Genomic DNA, 20635 nt, shown 5'->3' with positions numbered 1-20635 from the left:
TTTCCCTGATCGCAGACGCAACGCATCCGGACCTAATCCGGACACGCTCGTCTGCAAGGGGCCTTACAAAAAGGAATAAGTAACCTCCGGCACGCCAGCTGTTCGGAAACTACTGCTCCCATAATCCTCCTTTCTCTTCTACTTTTGTTCTTATACTACCTGCACTCCCTGCGCAAAAGCACACAGGGACTGCAGGTAGTATAAGTACATAGGTGATGCAAGGAGTAGTAGTACCTAGGTACTACTACTCCTAGCATCACCTATGTACTTATAACATACAGTTCCTATGTCTAAGTACATAGGAGCTGCTTATATTTAATGTTTCTATTGTTGAACAGCAACAACAAAAAAGTTTATACTCACCTTTCAATGGCGTCCCTCCTTCTCCCTCGCAGTCTGGAGCAAAGAGACAAACAGGAAATCAGCTCCTCCTAAATCCCACGCATGCGCAGACCGGAAATCCGGATCCGTCAATTCAGCAATATATACGGAACACTTTGCAATGGATCCGGCACTAATGTAAGTCAATGGGAATTAATGCCGGATCCGTCATTCCGGCAAGTGTTCCGGAATTTTGTACGGAGACAAAACTGCAGCATGCTGCGGTATTTTCTCCGTCCAAAAGCCGGACAGTGACTGAACTGAAGACATTCTGATGCATCCTGAACAGATTACTCTCTATTCAGAATGCATTAGGATAAAACTGATCAGTTCTTTTGAGCCCCTAGGACGGAACTCTATTCCGGAAAAGAATAACGTAAGTGTGAAAGTAGCCTAAGACTTTTCGCTCAGTCAAATGACTCTTTTTCACCTATCAATGCCGGTCCTGCCAGCGGTGACCCGCCCGCCCTGATGACTCCCTGCACTATTCCTGCACCTAACATTACATACAAGATGCAACATGTAACATCAGCGTCTTGCTCCAGTGTTTCCCAGGCAATGTGACATTTCACTAGGGGGAGCCTGCCTCCAGTAACCAGAGCACTCAGTATCACTCCCATCCTCCGTCCACTCCCTGGCTGCAGCTCCACCTTCTACTACTTACTCAGTGGAATGCACCAAGCCTAATCTCTACCAGAGAAGCACATTTACAAGAATCAGGAACTGACTCCAGTGCAACCAATGGTCACTGGAGATCCCCGAGCCTAACTCTTCCCATGTCATATGCAAAACACCTAAGGAACCCTTTAATAGCCTGTCAGGCGGTGCTTCCTGCAGCCCGGCCGCCCCCTCCTGGCAGCATGGTGTGCTCTATTGTAATATTACATTAGTGCTGCTGCTTGCTTTCTCCTCCTCACTATGCAAAGTGCCCCCAGCCTGTGCTCACTATGGTGATTGACAGCAGCTCAGTGCCTGTCTGCAGCCAGCCAGGGGTAAAGCTCCCTCTCTGAACTTTGTATCACTCTCATCATTGCCGCTGGATGCCTACGCCCAGCATCTCATTTCCTCTTTCTGCCCCCCGATGAGGAGGACATTTGATCGATGTCTCGGGGCTGTCGGTGTGGCTCACGTCTGCGGAAGCGACCCAGATACTGAGTAAACTAGCGAGAAGTAACTCGAAGGGAGAAGAGGCGCAGACATCTGGTAAGTGTTGGCAGGTGGCACAAGAAGATGTGATGCCCATGGGCAACATAAACTGTATACACTCTGCATAGGTTTAATTGTTTTATGAAGGGTTAACCCAACCCAGTTTGTAACTGTTGGCTGTGGTCTGTGGCAATGTAGACAGGGTTAATGGGGCATATTGGGGTTCCACTTGGGGTTGTTTGCCACCTGTCGCCACACCTGGTGAACCCACTTTAGCTTTGGCTGGCGTCAGGCTGGTGCCAGCGGTGTGAGCTGTACTAGGCAGCAGTGTGCACAGGAAGGGGTTAAGCAGCTTCCTGGTTTATGCTGCTCTTTGACGGGAAGGGTTAATGGAGGTATTCAGGTATCCCCCTTTAATGCATGTCGGTCGTAGCAGAAGTAGTGACACGGCAAAGGGTTTTCTAGGAAAGTCCCTTCTCCGTCGCTTTCGGCTGCAGTGCTATACTGAGAAAGGAAGGGTTAATAGACTGGTAACATCTGTCACCGAAGTTACTCCTAGCCATCCTGATGTTACTTTCTACGGTATAATATCAATCGTATGGGTCATTTCACCGGGTTTTCAGATGCAGGACAGAAAGGGTTAACCTTATCTGGCAAGGCTATAATGTACGAGCGGTGTGGCGTCTGTCACAACCGAGGACACTATTCCCCCCCCCCCCCCCCCCCAATAACCAAATAGTTGCATCTCTTTTGCTATAGACGTAGGCTAGGTAACACTTTATTATTTTTCTGCTTAAGTATATGAAGGGTTAATTGTATTCTTTAGTGCGTGTTACTTTTTAACAGACAGGTTTATAGGTAATTCATCTGTCCCCGGTGACGTGGACTTGGCCATCAGCGATTAAACCACCATCGCCGCTCGACCCAGTGAAATGTTTAATCTGCAGCAGCAGAGAAAGAGTTAACCAGTCACCTCTGCACCCGGCTTCTTCTGTGACTTGGTGCAGGGCGGCGGAAGGGTTAATGTGATCCTTGGAATGTGTACGGTCCCATTCATTTCCGGGTGTACCAAAAAAAAAAAACAACAACTCCCAACTCTATGGAACTTGAATTATTCACGATGAAGGAGATAGAGTTAACCCTAACCTGACTGTATGTTCCTCTGCCTGTCGCTCGGAGCCCAGACGTTACCAGCCTGTCGTCCTGATCATTTCTAAGGTGGCAGTCCATTATTCTCTACGGATGCCTGCGGAGCGCCAGCGCAGGTATGTGCGCCCTGGGAGGTACATACAGTGCCCCCTAGACAATGTGGAGCATCTTAAAAAAATAATGATCAAGGAGTGTACAGCATATCCTGTAGTTATGCCACGCTGCTCACCTCCAAAATATGGAGCTATGTACTGCCTTCTCCACATCCTGGCCCCTTGTAAGAGCTCCTGCACACAAACATATTTTATTTCTGTGTCCGTTACGTTTTCATTTGCGAACTGTATGTGGAACCATTCATTTCAATGGGTCCCCCAAAAAAAAACGGAAGGTACTCCGTGTGCGTTCTGTTTCCGTATTTCCGTTCTGCAAAAAAATAGAACTTGTCCTATTCTTGTCCATTTTGTGGACGAGGACAGGCATTGTTACAACGGAGCCGCAAAAAAAATGGATGTAACAGGGATGTCATCCTTTGTTTTGCAGATCCGTATTTTGAGGACTGCAAAATACAGAGGGTTATGTGCATGAGCCCCTTCACTGTATATCGGCACCTGTGTTACTTGCGGATTTGCCCCAAATCTCACCCTTTGCATTGCAAATCCGCACAAGCAATTGACACACTGAATTTCAAATTCCGCGCTGCAGGTCGATTTCCGCACCGTGTACACGTGATTTTTTGAAGATCTCATCTACTTAGCTGGTGCTGTATTAGGGCTCATGTGATTATTATTTTTTATTTTTTTTGCTTAGATGCAGACCCATTCACTTTGATGGGGCTGCAAAAGATGCAGACAGCGCACCCCCGTTCTGTCCGCATTCGTATGTCCGTTGCGTGGCCCTGCATTTCTTGTCCGTTTTGCGGGCAAGGATAGGACATTTCTGCAGAGGACGGGACATACCGCTGTAATATGCAGTGTGTGAATGTACCCCGATGGAGAGGTCCACTGCATATCTGCTGGAATTCTGACGGGAGAAAAATCCACGTCCGCACGGGGAGAATACTCTACGCCAGGGATCAGCAACCTCCAGCGCTCCAGATGTTCCGAAACTACAACTCCCAGAAACCTGCTTTCACTTCTATGAGAGTTACAAGAACAGCCAAATAAGTGTGCATGCTGGGAGTTGTAGTTTCACAACAGCTGGAGTGCTGAAGGTTGCCGATCCCTGCTCTTTGCCGTGGATTGTGTGCAAAAAACCCTCTGCGTTGCCCGCAAAGTGGATGAGATTTTAAGAAGTTGGATCCACACGCTCCGTAGTGCTTCCATGGGATTCTGTGCCTCGATTCCGTACCGCACCTTCCGGATTGCGGACCTATTCAAGTGAATGGGTCAGCAGCCATGATGCGGTGAGTACATGCCCAGTTCCCGGCATATTGCGGACCAGCTGCTTGGGGGCCGCAATACGGGCCATGTCCGGCAGCGGCCTTAATCTGGCATTCAACACTCCAGAGGAACAGGCTAAAAAATAACAAACTTTAGCCACCCATACTGAAAAAAAGCCGTGGTCTGCAATCCGTGGCTTTCCAGAAGTCATCAGACAAGAAGCCCCATCATGGCCAGGGGTGCAGAGGTAGCGGCGGTCACATTAGAAGACACCACTATTATAAATCGTACATGGTCAATGAGGGCCCTTACAGATATGGCCTTGGTGCCCAAATAATAAAATCCTCTATTTACAATGGTGGCAGAGCACCTTGTCCCTAGAGCTTACACTCTATATTATACGGAGGTCTATGTACAGGATATTGTCATGTATAGATTCGGGTAATGTCCTGTAAGTAGGTGATTAGATAGCGATTATGAGATCCAGAAGCTTCCTCGTGAGACGTTCATCGCCTCCTTCTGCTTAACCCTTGCCCTCTGGAGAATATTTAGTAGTCACTGATTTGTTAATGTTTAACCCTTTCGGGGGAGGTTGTGGCTGCAGGCGATAATGGCTCACTCCCTATTCTTACAGTACACGGAGAAGGTTCTGGAGGTGCCAGGGTTTATTATAAGGAAGACTTATCTGCGCTTGACCTCCTGCCCCCTTGTAGTGTGCGGCTTATTACAGAACCGTCTATGAAGCAGAATGGCGGTAATCCTTCAGGGCACGGAAAAGGAAAGCGTTCCCCAGGTTCAAACAGGTGGAAGCCACAAGATAAGGCCTCCTGCACACGACCGTGTGGCTTTTCCAGTGTTTTGCGGTCCGTTTTAAACGGATCAGTTTTTTATTTCAGTAGTGTTTCCGTTTTGCCGTTCAGTTTTTCAGTTTGGTTTCTGTTTTTTTGCGGATTGGAAACGGAAGCATGGCATATACAGTAATTACATTTAAAAATTGGGCTGGGCATAACATTTTCAATAGATGGTTCCGCAAAAACGCAATGGATACGGAAGACGGCCCGATTGACTTGAATGGAGCCACGGAACGGGCATTAATAGGACATGTTCTATCTTTGAACGGAAATACAGAAACAGAATGCATACGGAGTACATTCCGTTTTTGTTTTTTTGCAGACCCATTGAAATGAATGGTTTCATATACGGAATGCAAAAAATGGACCGAACAGAAAAAAAAAACTGATCCACAAAAATACGGATGACGTTCGTGTGCATTCTGTTATTTGCGGAATGGAACAGCTGGCCCCTCATAGAACAGTCCTATCCTTGTCTGTTATGCGGACAATAATAGGACATGTTCTATCTTGGAACGAAAATGCAGAAACGGAAGGCATATGGAGTACCTTCCGTGTTTTTTTGATGATCCATTGAAATGAATGGTTTCGTATACGGAACTAAAAAAACGGAACGTAAACAGAAAACAAAATCGTGACCCACGGGAAACCCAGTGAAATGGAACTCATCATGTACTGTAGGATCTGGCCAAAACCACAACATAGATCGGACCGTCTATCTGAATAGGTCCAAAGTTCTTTGCAGATTAATTTCCTAATATACCTTGAGAGTGAGCAGCTCTACTGTTATAGAGCTCCAAATCCCCAGCATAGACAGGGTTAAAGGGGTTGTCCCCTATCCACAGGATGGTGTCTGATCAGAGGAGGTCCAGCCTCTGGGACCTCCACCAATCATTAGAACGGGGGCCTGTGCCACCCAACTGAATGAAGCTGCAGACACACACGCCCCATAGAGCAGAGTGGTGCGGCGCACATGAGTAACTGCAACTCTATTCAAACAGGGGAGCATGGGCCCCCATTCTCATGATCATCAGAGGGGCCCCATCGTTCAGGAAGGGGTAAGTTGTTGCAGTGGAACAACCCCTTTAAATGATAAAATTCTGATTGTCTGCCACTAGGGGAGCTTGAAGGGGTTGTCCAGGATTTTGATCTTGTTAGCCTATCCTCAGGACTCCCGGAGGTACAAGGTAACAGCTGATCTGTGGGGTGTGGGATCCCCACCAGAGTTTAATGGTGGGTAAGCTCCATTAACACCCGATTTCACAGACAGAATTTCTATGGAGTGTCTGTGTATTAGGCTACATTCACATGACTGTAAGTGTTTTGCGGTTCTCAAATTGCGGATCAGCGAAACACGGATACCGGCCGTGCGCATTCCGCATTTTGCAGTGCTACATAGATAATGCCTGTTCTTGAAGAATAGAACCTGTTCTATATTTTAGCGGGACCTCGGAACGGAACTACGGATGCATCTTTTGCGGCACCATTGAAATGAATTGGTCCGCACCTGTTGCACAAAATTGCGGAACAGATGCGGATCCATTCATACAGTCGTGTGAATGTAGCCAATGCTCGGCTATTTTCGGAACTCCCATAGAAATGAATGGAGGGCAGCCTAACATGCGCGGCTGCTTTCTGCTCAGATCAGGGGTCCTGTCCTGGAGACGGGTACAAGCACTAGAGCTGAGCTCCACACAATTTCAAACCTACTGTCCTAAAACGTATGACTTGAAGTTACCGACCCCTCCGAAATGCTACAGCTTCACACTGCCATCTAGCCGTCTTTTATATTGTAGGATGGTCTATTATTTCTGCCCTTCATAGTACTACTGATCTGTTATATAACAGGAGGGCGGACATTAGCGCCCGGGGCTTGGGTGGAATACTATCTGCAGATGGTCGTGACTAGAAAAGCTGGCAGCACTTATGATGGGTCAGATCAAAAAATGTATTCTTGGAGAATGGTGCTGAAAGCCGTGAACTGATCAAGTGCGACCCCGGACTCTGCTGGGCCAGGAGATCCAGAATCCTGGCACCTATCTACAGAGGTTTATTAGGAGGCATGGTTCATGGATGGTCAGTGCCGTCTTTATCTGCTCAATGATCATAGGATAGATTTATTCACAGGTAGAAACCGCTTCTTCTTCATCCAGGCCTATTGCATTTGACTTTTCATAATTAGCCAATACGTCTTCCCCGTATTCCTGACGCGTCTTGAAAGCAGAGCGAGCATACAATTAATCTGCTGTAAACCACCATCATCTTCTCCTGAGGGAATAGTTTGGGCCACCTGGTACATGGTAATATTACGACGGAGGTGTCCCAACATGTCTACTTTTCGTTGTTTTCTTGGCATCAACAGATGCAATAGAGTCAGTCGTGTTCTCATCAGTGGGCGGAACCGATCCCTTGAGTGTATAACAAGACATCGCATAATTTATCATCGCCTCCTCCTAACACCTCCGAGGATGGAGCAATATGTTTTTGTGATGGGTCCCTGAAAAGCACTCATTGTCACCAGTAGACCCATAGTAATTCCTCTGTAAGGGGCTGCCGGTTTTTGACGACATTGCCGACCTTAGACTACATTCAGACGACCGTACGTGTTTTGCGGTATGTAAATTGCAGATCCGCAAAACACGGATACTGCATTTTGTGGAACGCACAGAGCCAGCCCTATATAAAAATGACTATGCTTGTCCGCGATTGTCGACAAGAATAGGACATGCTCTATATTTTTGCGGATCAGATCTACGGATGCAGACAGCACACGGCTTGCTGTTTGAATCTTTTGCGGCCCCTTTGAAATGAATGGGTCTGCACCTGTTTCGCAAACCCAGAAATACGGTAGTTTGAATGGACCCTTTAAAAGGATTATCCCATGAGTAATATAAAAAAATGAAGATCAGACATCATACAGTACATGACAAACCAGAAACCAGCCCTGCACCTCACATGGATCCAGAGATCTCCTCTTCATTGCTCTGCTAGATTTATATCAAGCTGACAGCTCAATGGGAGTGTCCTTTCTGCTGCAGCTCAGGGGGGCATGTCCTTTCTGCTGCAGCTCTCTCCCTATCACAGCTCAGAAGGCAGTTAAAGGATGAAACTGAGCATGTGCGGCCTTCTCATTGAGCAGGTCAAAGAAATAAGAAAAAAACAACCAGCAGGTGGAGCTAGACAGATACATTTTATTGAATAACTCAGCGGCTATGCTAAATTTTTTATTACATGCAATTACACAAGTATTCAGATCCAAGTGCTGGTTTTAAACACTGTAGAATAATTTTCGTGGGACAACCCCTTTAAGGCCCCCATAGTGTGTGTGGTGAGCCACCGACTTTCCCCCCAACGGATAATGTCAAGGGAGAAGTGAATCTTTTCACCCAATACTTTTATTCTCCTTGGAAATAAACCACCGCCAGAGGTGCCTGAGAGCAAACCGAACGCGTAGGTGTATGGCTGAGTCTGGAAAGGATCGCTGTTATCCGTACGATCATTTGGCCAACCCCTTCTGAAGGGGTATGGCAGCCTTTAGGCCCTATTCTATTCTTTATGTCCTAGAGGCGTGAAAGCTAAATTTAGGCTATGATGGAGACCACTGACTTAGAGCTAATGCACATGAGTGTGTTGCACGAGTACCGGCCAAACTCGTGCTGTTTGCTGATGACTTGAATGGGTCCATAATCTGCAAGATACGTTCTGCACTGCAAAAAATGGAACCTGTTTGAGATCCCATGGAAGCACTTTGTAGTGTTTCCGATCTGTGACTCCGCTCTGTATCTTATGGATTGCGAGCCCATTCAAGTCAATGTGTTTGCAGTCTGCGGTATGGGCACGGAGCACAGACACTCGTGTGCTTGAGCCCTTATGATCCCTGCATGCTGCACTATTTTTCCTTACATATATGATGGAATCTGCGACATACTGTAGGCTCCTCTGCAGATGTGAACTTACCCTGCTTTCACACTTGAGCGTTTCTCAAACGCGCGTTTTACGCGCGTTTTAGTCGCGCGTTTCTATGCGCGTTTTTTGTAATAGTAAATGCGCGTTTGACGCGCGTTTGTGTGATTGACTGCAGTGTCCTATGGCCACAAACGCGCGTCAAAACGCCCCAAAGAAGCTCAAGAACTTGATTATGCGTCGGGCGTTTTACAGCGCGATCGTACGCGCTGTAAAACGCCCAGGTGAGAACCATTCCCATAGGGAAGCATTGGTTTTCATGTGTTGAGCTTTTTACAGTGCGTTTGAACGCGCTGTAAAACGCTCAGGTGTGAACTTAGGGTTAGGGTGATTGGTGTCCTGCACGGTACCTCCTTCCATGTCCCCATTGTCTGATAACTGTGGGTCTCAGCGCACCTACACTGAGAACAGAGCGGTGGGAACAGTGGCAGGAGGACCCCAGGTTTCCCGGGGTCCGGCCACTGCCAAGCGCTCTCCCCATACAAGTGAATGGGAGCGCACTGCGCGTGCACCGATCCCATTCATTTGTAAGGGGCTTGGCTATTTTCGGCAGCCCTTTAGAAATGAATGGAGGGCGGCTGCACAGTGCGTCCTCCACCACCTTTCTCTGCTCCGTTCTCGGTGTAGGTGCGGGTCCCAGAGATAGGACTCGCACCTATCAGACAATGAGGGCGTATCCTAATGATATACCCCCATTGTCTGTGATGGGAAAACCCTGTGATGGATGTCAATTTATGTTGTAGATGTCTGCCACGGATTTAACCTTTTGCATTGCAGAGGGTGATGTCTGATGCAATTTAGTATCACATCTGTGATCGTTTTTGTCCCAAAATTTCACCACTTGAAGTGGATTTTGATGCTGCAGGATAGCGGCGGATCTGCTGCGGACTTGCCACGTGCATAAGAGCTCAGCTAGATAATGATCACACGGACCCAACATGTTGAAAACTGTTCTGTGCTGACGCTTTGAGTCCAGTGCCGGTTGTGATGGTAAAAGGATAAATCAGGAATGTGAAGAGGGTAAAACATCCTCGTCCATCCTGCTAATGACGGGATTATTGAGGAATAGTCATTCATGTCCCAGCATGCAGCTAATGGAGACCATGCGCTCCTTGAACACTTTAAGATTTCTCTAGTGATTAACTCTGAGCTCCAAACTCTCCAACCTACAGACCAGGGATAATGAAGAGTCCTCGTTAGGCAATTATACATGCATCATGGTGACTGCTGCTCGCCTTGAGATGAGATGCCCTTGTGTTCCCCTGTTGTCCGCCATTTATGAAGTGCTAATTGGAAAAGTCACTTTTATTGAATGAAAAAAGATGGAGATTCCTCAGTGATTGATACCTTTTTATGGATAACTGAAAAGATGATAATAAAAATTGCAAGCTTTAGAGGCTACTTAGGCCTCTTCAGACGCCTGATGAAGAGGTCCACGTAGCCTCGAAAGCTTGCAATTGTGTCATCTTTTTAGTTATCCATAAAAAGGTATCAATCACTGAGGAATCTCAATATTTTTTCATCTTATAATTACTGGCTAACACGGTACAAATATAGATTTGACTTTTATTGTGCTTTCAGTAGCCAGACTTTTACATGTTAATGCTCATGGCTGTTTTATGTATAGGGCGGCACATTTCAACAACTAAGAAGCCACCCAAGGACAACATCTACATGGAGTTTGTAGGTTCTTCCTGTGCTTACATTGGTTTCCTCTGGGTAGTGATAGGTTAAAGCAGGCATGCTCAACCTGCGGCCCTCCAGCTGTTGCAAAACTACAACTCTCATCATTCCCTGACAGCCTACAGCTATCATCCTACAGAAGGGCTTCGTGGGAGTTGTAGTTTTACAACAGCTGGAGGGCTGCAGGTTGAGCATCCCTGGGTTAAAGGAACTGCCCCATAACATACTTATCCCCTATCCACGGTGTAAGGCAGGGCTGGCCAACCAGCAACTCTTCAGCTGTTGTAAAACTACAATTCCCACCATGCCCTGCTGTAGGCTGTCTGGGCATGCTGGGAGTTGTAGTTTTGCAACAGCTGGAGAGCCGCAGGTTGGCCATCCCTGGTGTAAGGGATAAGGGTCTGAATGGCGAGGTTAGGACAACTAGGGCCACCGCCAGTCATGTGAAAAAGGGGCCCCATATTCCCCTGTTTGCATATGCACTGCCCCTCCATTCAACCTTATGGATCTGCTGGAGATGGCAAAGTAAAATTGCTCAGTTGTCTATGAAATTTAGACTATGAGCTCCAATGGAGCTAATCCATATGCAGATGAGCAGTTAAAGGGGTTATCTGCAAAGTTAAATTGATGACTTATCCTCTAGATATCAATATCCTATCAGTGGGGTCCGACACCTGGGAACCCCACTGATCGGTTATTAGAAGAGGTCGGACGCTCAGAGAGCACCGCGGCCTTATCCTAGGCAATGTGACGTCACCATACATCGGTCACGTGGCCTAGTTGCAGCTCAGCCCCATAGAAGTGAATGAGTTTGAGATGCAATACCAAGCACAGCCACTATACGACATACGACATGTGCTTGGAAATCTGCCAGGACCTGCGCTCCACAGAGTTCCGTGGAGCGTGATGGCTCCCTGAAACAGCTGATCGGTTGGGGTGCCTGCACTTGGACCCCCACCTATCTGATAATAATGACCTATCATAAGTCCCTGGCTAACCCCTTTAAGTGCACCAAAGCAAGCCCAAGCTAATTTGTGCACCATTGCTCTACCTGCGTCTTCTGCCAGTCCTTGATTGACCGGACTTGATTGACCGGACCAGGCATGATGACTAGGAAAAATACCTGACCCTGCCAATCAAGAAGCAGAGGGAAGGGCTGGCAGAGGAAGCAGGAGGAGCCAGGCTGCACAGCGTGGCATGGGCCGGCCCTTGGTGCACTTAACTGCTCATTTGCATATGGATTAAAAGTGGTTTCCTCCAGAATGAAGCAACGGACCACCAAGTGAAAGGCATCATAACATTCAGCTGAGCGAGCTGCTCTGTCTCCATGACTGCTCATCTGTTCGGCCAGGTTCACATCTGCGTTTTCAGCTCCGGCACTGTAATCCGGTCACTGTATTTGGCGTACATGCCGGCTTTCAGCCAGACAAAAAATGTTGCATGTAGCAGAAAGTCAGCAGAAAGCGGCCAGATTACTGCCGGATCCCATTACAGTGAATGGGGATCCGGCGGTGCATCGTGGTACCTGACTATGCCAAATTACGGTGAACTCCGGCAGTCTGTTTCTGCATCGGAAGAGACTGCCAGAGTTCATTGCACAGATGTGAACCCGGCCTTAGAGAAACTTGCCATATGTAGTTATCGGTCCTCATTTATATCCTTACCGATGATGTAGCTGTGCTGCCCTGGTGACAGGGCCTGGATATAGTTCATGCGGTTACATGCACTTCTAATTTGATTAATTCTTATGTACTGTACACATAATTTGCTAATTTTAGATGAATTCCAGTAATATATAGTCATTTCCATTACATCATCTACGGCAGGGATGGCCAACCTCAGGCTCTCCAGCTGTTGCAAAACTACAACTCCCAGCATGCACAGACTGCTTACAGCTAGCTATTAGCCTACAGCAGTGCATGGTGGGAGTTGTAGTTTTACAACAGCTGGAGAGCTGCAGGTTGGCCATGCCTGATCTACGGCATTCCTGAAATGCTGTTTGACGAGTGAAAATATGTTGTTTTCTTTGGACGGTTACGTGCTACAATTTGAGGCTTCAGTCTTTGTACATCATGATTTTTTTTTTTCGTCTGCTTTATCTACATTCCTTCTATATTATGTGGAAAACTTGGAATGCACTGCCAGCTATTAAGATGCGTTTGCCTTGGGGCATGGCTTAAGTTTAAATGGGGTTTTCTATGGTATTTAACAGATCTGAACATGTAGTTGCTTACCTCATGTACATCTTCACCATGTTTTTTTTTTCAACTTGGACTCTTCTGACCCATTTTCACCATGTAAACCAATCCCTCTGGTTTCTTACATCCTGTAAGTAGCACTTCCTGTTGCTGTATTGAACCAATCCCATGATGCACTTCTTCTTCCTCTGCCACAGTTCCAGCACCGCCCCTAACAACTCCCAGCTAGTTTATAGCTCCTCCCACCAGCTAGTTACATAGACACTCCCCTATCACTGCCCCGCCCATGGACATGACATCACAGGAAATAGGAAAGAGCTGCATGGACATAATCATGTGACCACAGCCCAAAACAGAAGATAGGAGAAATAAAGTTAAAAGAAACATTGCAAAATTACATGAATTATTATTTTAAAGGATGTTGATACAATCAGGAAATTCTTTTTAAAATGGCAGTACAGCTGCGCTGTGGTTTACATACCTAGCTTCAGGGTGCAGGAGAAGATTCAGGCTTTGTCCTTATCTGATAAGAGTTTTCATGTTTTCATTCCTACACAGTTTTCTTCAGGTTCTGTAGTTTACTTGGAATCTCCAAGAATATACCAGTGATTAGAAGTATGTTAAAGTCCAGTTTTCTATGTAATTTTTCATTCCAGCATTTTGTACTGATTCATAATTTATTTTTATAGCAGATGAAACTCCATCTTTCTAATACACTGCTCCATATTCCCTGCATAGAAGAAGATTTATCAAACCAGGCGTTTCCTCCTGTGTACTGGAGTGAGATACGCCTAATCTATTAAGAGGCATCCTTAGTCTTAAAGAAGTTGATATAAAATGGCCGCCGGCAACCTGTCCTAGAATGTGAGCAGGACTGGTGGCCACCACTTAAAGAACTGCCTAGAAGGGTGTGAGGACATGGCCTCACTACACTGCTCTACAATAGATGGTAATGATATGATCCTGCCTATGATATGCTATCATGGCTGAGCAGCCTGACAGGAACGCTCACCAATGTGTAGTATATGCATAGTGTGTAGTGAGGTCACACTTCCTCAGCCCCCTAGGCAGCTCTGCAAATGATGGCAACCAGTCCTCCTCACACTGTAGAACAGGTTGCCGGCAGCCATTTAAAATCATTCCTGAAGAACCCCTTTAATGAAATAGATGAATCTCTGACCCTCCATGCGCCAGAAAGTGAAATTGCTAGTTTCTGGCATATATTATCTTAAATTTGGTGGATCATGGGAAACCCACCCCCTCCACCTAAGCCTTGACCCATTGCTCACCACTTTAGACAAACGGCAAGAAGTACAAAATGTCACAAATGACGACTCAAAAACTGTGTGCCACATATTGCAATTTTTTAGGCCACAAAAGTGTCATAAACGGCTTAGAAAGTGCTCCATTAATTTAAATGAATTTTATGATTTTTGGGGAAGCAGACAGGGAATACAAAGCAAACCAAAAAGATAATTTACCTTCTAAATGCCCCCCCGTTCCAGCCAGGTGCTGACTGAGAACTTAAAGTGGCCCTGAAAAAAATACTAAAAGTGGCGCCGTTTTGTAGTCGGGCCAAATTGATGGAAGGCAGGGGACAGCAATACCATATTGTGGCACATTATACCACCCCAACAGAGCCAAATACCACAGTCCATCACAAAATACTGCCAGCAGCACAAAATACATCTCCAAAAACTTCCACAGACCGGCCATGAGGAGGGCTCAAGCGGCCCCCTCTGAGCATCGGCCCACCAGGTGAGTTCCCTGTAAGGTCTATGGCCAATCCGCCCCTGGTTCCAGCACTGTGGGTAAGGTCCCTGGGGCATTCAGTCCCTTTCAGGTAATGATGTCACATCCATTGTTCACATGACCTCTCAGCCAATCGCTGCCATTATGTGATTTCTGAAGTCCTTGGAACGCTAGCTGCAGAAAATATTCCCATATAAAAAAAAAACTCCTAGCAGTTCCTCTCTTTATAGTCTCATCTTCTTTTATAGTATTATATCTCATGCAATAAAAACTAAAAGATCTCTATATCTCTCTATATCTTTCTCTTTATCCATTTATATATCTATTATTATTTTTTGATTATTTATTAAAGTGCATTTCTTGGCGCTGTAGTTATGAAAGGGGTGTATATACATAATTTTTAAAAAGTACAATAAACAAGACGTGTTAGAAACTGGTACAGAAGGAGAGAGGACCCTACCCACAAGGGCTCACACTCTACAAGGGATGGGGGAAGGATGCAGTGGGTGACGGTCATGGCAGTATAGTAGCAGCATTGTTGGTTCTGCAGGTCGTAGGCTTGTCTGAACAGGTGGGTTTTCAGTATGGCGCATATATAAGTAAAGGCAGTATTTTTTTTATAAAAATTATGTTAAAGGTTATGGACACCTTCAGGACAACTTTTTATTTTTGCATTTTACTCATTTTGGCCTAAAAATAATTTTTTTAACTGGTCCATATTACACTTTGTCAGCCGTTTTGTAATCAGCTGTTAGCTGTGAAGCCTTATCTCTGATCTCTTGACCTCATAAACACTTATGTCAGCCATATTCTTATCAGTTTCAGTTCAGCTATAATGAGTGTTTGAGGTCATGAGATCAAAGATAAAGTAAGGATTCACATGAGCCGTCAGCTGATGGTACAGTCAGCAATAGTATAATTTTTTTAACCGCACATATTGCAAAAACTGCAGAAAATATTCAATGAAGACCAAGTGAAAAAATGCAAAATTAAAACATTGCCCCCCCCCCACACACACACACACACCACCCCCGAAGGCGTCCATAGCCTTTAAATCAGTCACTTTTATGGGATTCAAAGTTTTTTACAAAATTAGAAAAAAAAAAGAGAAATTAGAAACACATTTATAAAAAAAATTAAGAAATTGTACAAAAAAACTATAGATTAATATGCCCTGCACGTATTTGGTATCCCCATATCTGTTACAACATCTAATATATAAAGCTGAGTGTATGTATATGTATGTCCACTAAAGGAATCCGCACCATCGCATTTACAATCACAAAACTTGGCACACAGGTACATCAGGTGTCCGGGAAGGTTTTAGACCAGTTCTCAGCTCTCGAGGACGTACCTACTGTTCCAGAGATATTCCAAAAAAATGCATTAGCCAATAGAAGCTTGGTCACATGACCCTTATCAGCCAATAGAAGCTCACAGCTCAGGTCCTCCAGCCTCCACATACAGTTTTACTCCCGGTTTTCATAACAACCCAGCTATTTATCTTCACTGCTGTAGGAGAGCTTTACAGGAAACCTGTCACCAGGATAATCGCTTTTGAAGTAAGGCCATGGCCTAATAGCACTTAGTACCTTCAAGATGTGCCTTTGTTCCAGCAATATATATTTTTATCCTCTGAAAATCCAGTGTATTTAGTATGCAAATAAGCCAGTAAGATGCCCAGAGGGGCGTCCCTCTTGCAAGAAGGAGCCCAGACACACCCCCTGCCACAATGTGTCCACCCTCAAAAGACTTAAAACAACGCCTCCAGGCCCAGCTAAGCCACGCCCCTTATCTGGTTATGCCACACCCCCTCCCACTTCCTGAGCCGTCGAGGACTGAAAAAATGAAGGTAAAAATCAACTTCTCCCAGCTGCAGGGGTGGGAGGGAGGTTGACTTTCTCCTTGCAGGTCACAGTCAGACAGCACAGTGCTGCTGTCTTAGAGTGAGCTGTTCAAAATGACACCCCCCACTCCGCTGACTAAGATTGACAAAATGAAGTTAAAAATCAACTTCTAGGTCCCGCTAAGCCACACCCAGATCTGGTTAGGCCACGCTCCCTCAGCTCCTCAGCCGACAGGGATTGAAACAATGAAGGTAAAAATAAACTTCTGTCAGCTGCAGAGGTGGGAAGGAGGGTGACTTTCTCCCTGCAGGTCACACTCAGACAGTACAGTGCTGCTGTCTTAGAATGAGCTGTTCAAAAGGACACGCCCATGATCCAGTAAAGGCCACTGTTAAGGGGGCGGGCCCCTGTGGAGGTTACTGTCAAGGGGGTGGTATGCTGTGATAGTCACTGTTAAAGGGGAATGCTGCTGTAAAGGTCAAAGTTAAGGGAGTGGGCTGCTGTATAGGTCCAATTTGAAGGCACGGGGCACTGTGGGAGTGTCAGTGTTAAGGGGCGGGGGGCTGTGGAGGTCACTGTTTTGGGGACGGGGTGCTGTAGATGTCACTGTTATAGTGGATAGGGTTGATATCTTTCAACAACACAGACAAACATTAAATTAAATAGATTAAATATACCCGAGCGGGTCCTTCAGCTAGTATACTATAAATATACACACTTGCAGGTTGGCGACAAACCAGGGGAACAAAAAACATGGTGGAATAGTATTTTTTTTTTGTCCCCCTCCCCCCCCCCTCAATTAAATAAGAAATGAAATGCTAAAAACATATCACCCCAAAATGGTACATTTAGAAATGCAACTTGCCACGCAAAACAAATAACAAGACCCTGTGTTACTGCCTTGATGCAAAAAAATATATAATAATAATTCCACAATGGTAAAATAAAATAAAAAAAATGTCCTAAGGGGTTAAGTTCCATTGCACCATAGTGATAATGAACTGTCACCCAGCTGGTGGCTGTGTATTAGCCCGATGTCACCCATGTACCCATAAATCAGGAACCCCGTGTTCACTTGTTTGTGTAACATTTACACTTTTGAGTTAATGAAGGCGACACGTGGAGATTTCCACAGCTACAGGACGGGGCTATATCTGACATGGGAAATTCAATTATGGCTTTGCCAATAAGCAGACAAAGCCTGCGGCCAAGAGAAGTGTATGAATAGAGCGCTTGTGTCATAGGCCCTGCCGTCTGTGTCCGCTCTGGTGCAAACACATCAATTAGACTGTTGTGCTTGGTTGCAATGTGCCGGCTCTGACTACTGCCTTGTTAGCCTGTTGTGTCAATATCTAGGGGGGCTGGCATTATCGGATTCACACTGATTAACTTTTCATAATGTGTTTTGTGAATAATGAGTCCATTACTGAGACCAGACAGGTGCTCCTTAAGGGGCCATGTGTCATGTGCTATGGCAATGCTCAATAACAAGGCTGGGATCACACAACCTGCTATAATTAGCATTTCCAATGTCTAGACCTGTAATACTAATGAATGGAAATATACCAATTTCCTATGCTCCCATTATAGTTTTGAGCTGGAACAAGCCCTTAAAGGAATGCATCATTGAGACATGTTTTTTTATTTTTTTTACCAATTAAAACCAGATAATGATTTATTTTTAGTTTGGATGAGACCCAGTGCACTACAGGGGGCATTATACATACAGGCAGCACAGGGGGGTCATTATACGTACTGGCACTACAGAGGGAATTATAATACAGGGGGCATTATACTTATAGGCAGGGGCGTTGCTAGATTAAAACATTCGGGGCCTGGGCCCCTGATGTTTTGTCCCAGGCCCCGAATGTCCTGCCTGCTTGCTAGATCCAGCTGTATTGCCATCCTCACGACAGCAATACAATTGAATTTAATGCCCTGCAAGAGCGTAAGGACCTGTGATGACATCATGGTGATAAGTTCTTAATGCAGTAGCTGAAAAGGACCTGCGATGATGTCACCAACATGTGACCAGTGCAGGAGAGGACGGCTCAGCAGTGAAGAGAATTCCTGGGAAGAAACTGTGCTGAGGTCTGCTACATGAGGAAAGGTACCGTAAGTGAAGGGAGAGGCAGAGCAATGCTGGGAGTTGTAGTTATTTTACTGGGACTGTATGTTAGGGCTGAAGGGAGGGAAGTTATTTACATGGGACAGTGGGGTGGAGTGATGTTATTTACATGGGACCGAAAGTTGAGGGGGTGATGTTATTTACATGGGAATGCATGTTGGAGGTGGCTGGGGCATGGTGATGTTATTTACCTGGGGCTTGGGCCCCAGATTTTTTGAGACACTAGCAATGCCCCTGCATATAGGCACTACATTGGGGTGCATTATACGTACTGGCTCTACAGAGGGAATTATAATACAGGGGGCATTGCAGCAGAGCTTTACAAATTCTGGGTTAATACAAGGGGCATTATAAATACTTGAAGCTATTACAGGGGGCATTATAACTACTGGGACCACTAGGGTGCCTTATGGATTGGCTTTATTACTACTGGGGGCTCTATAGGGGTGGCCTTATCGAGAGGCCGTGTTACTGCTGGGGACACTATAGGGGGCTTAAGTCTACTAGGTGCCCCTTTTTAGGGGCACTATTATTACTGCAGGTAGTATGGGTGCAATATTATTTTTGGGCACAATATTGAGGGCACTACTACTAATGAAGATTCTTGCTATTGGGGGTACTGAAGGAGACACTACTATTGAAGGCTATCTGGGGGCACTATTACCATGGAGGAGGACTATCTGTATGTCACTGTTCTGCACTATAGCGTTTGTGGGCATGGGGAACACAGTGGGCACAGTATTGGGGGTAGCAGCAGGATAAAAAAAATTAGGGAACCAGAAAGGGAAGGATGGTCTAAAAGTGAGAAAGTGATGTATGTGAGCCAAACTCTGCAACTCTGCACTCATCTCAGATGAGATATTGCTGAAAAAAGTAATCATGGTGGTCCGATCCAAGCAGAGAAGATGCGGAAAGAGAACGCCACTGGATGTAAGAGGTATGTGGTGCTGTATTACCCTGTATGTATCGTAGCGCTGTTTGTAATGTCCACCCACATATGTCTTAATAGGGCTAGGGGGGAGGGTTCGGATTTGGGGTGGGGGGGTGAGGTACCATTTCAATTTTTGCCTCAGGCAGCAGAAATACTGAACCCCCTAGGGAACTTGAACATGTATGGTAATTTTACCAGCTTTACTAACATGGTAAGACAGGCCTGTGGGCCTTCAAGAGGACCTGGTACCATTTTTTTTTTTTTTGCCTAATACATTTTCTTGTTGTCCATCCTAAGTACATTACAGCACTTTTTTTTTTTTTTTAATAGGCCCCTCCATTCCACAACATTGCCCCCCACTCTATTTTAGTACCGGGAAGAGGAGACCCATGTTCTCCTCAGCGGGTATATTCTCCCTGTCTTTGATGCTGATGCTGATCTTCGGTTGCTCTTGTCAGCTCTGGAATGACTTACATACGATGTTCTTGTGAGATTTGGTAAATCTCACTATAACAGCACAACATCTTCCTGGCTGTGAAGTGGTCCGCAGTAATTGGACAGTGTCTTCTCCTCCTGGTACCTATGCTGGCTATTTACATATTAGGTGCGAAAACAGAGCGGGGACAATGCGGCAATACAGAGGGGCCGATTGAAAAATAAAAGCCTTTTTTACAAGGCCTCTGCCATGACAATTGAGTCACCTCCCAGTGTCTAACGGCTCAGATGCTGCAGTTACTATTGACCGCGGCATCTGAGGAGTTAAATGGCTAGGATCAAAGTTATCTCTGATCCTGGCTACCGCAGGCAGGTGTCACCTGTTTAATTCATCATGAAATTTTATAGTCAGTTTTCATTGGTATATATAGTTGTCAGCAGTCTTGAATTTGCAGGGACAGTCCCTAATTTTCAGAGACTTTCCAAATCCAGGCAGTCCCAGACCAGAAATGGGCCGAGCTTATGCAAGTTTCGCCCATAAATGGTCAGTCCCAAGTTTGAGACATTCTCATGGGCTGGGCTTACATAAGCCAAATTTGTTTACTGCTATGTTGGTAAGTATGGGTGTAATATGCACATTTCTACATTTGGTGCATATTTTAATTTAGCACTTTTGTCTACAGATGTTACTCCAGTTTTTTACTCCACCTCTGTACTGGAGTAAGATTGCATTTATCTCATTAACATAGCTTTTCCACACTCTATTCAAAAGTGGAGTGAGCGTTGGAAATT

General features: G+C 45.6%; 1 protein-coding gene across 2 annotated transcripts in view; it reads left to right on the top strand.

Annotated features, from left to right (window-relative positions):
* Positions 1 to 1081: 1081 nt before the first annotated feature.
* HPCAL1 (hippocalcin like 1) overlaps positions 1082 to 20635 on the top strand; it is a 177550-nt gene continuing 157996 nt past the window's right edge. For both annotated transcript variants that reach the window (XM_044290229.1, XM_044290230.1), the window contains exon 1: positions 1082 to 1584. The gene's annotated coding sequence lies outside the window, so the exon portion shown is untranslated. The remainder of the gene's footprint in view (positions 1585 to 20635) is intronic.

Source organism: Bufo gargarizans, chromosome 4 (assembly GCF_014858855.1).
Source record: "Bufo gargarizans isolate SCDJY-AF-19 chromosome 4, ASM1485885v1, whole genome shotgun sequence".
NCBI classification, from domain to species: domain Eukaryota; kingdom Metazoa; phylum Chordata; class Amphibia; order Anura; family Bufonidae; genus Bufo; species Bufo gargarizans.
This window is presented reverse-complemented; position numbering and strand designations above follow the sequence as displayed.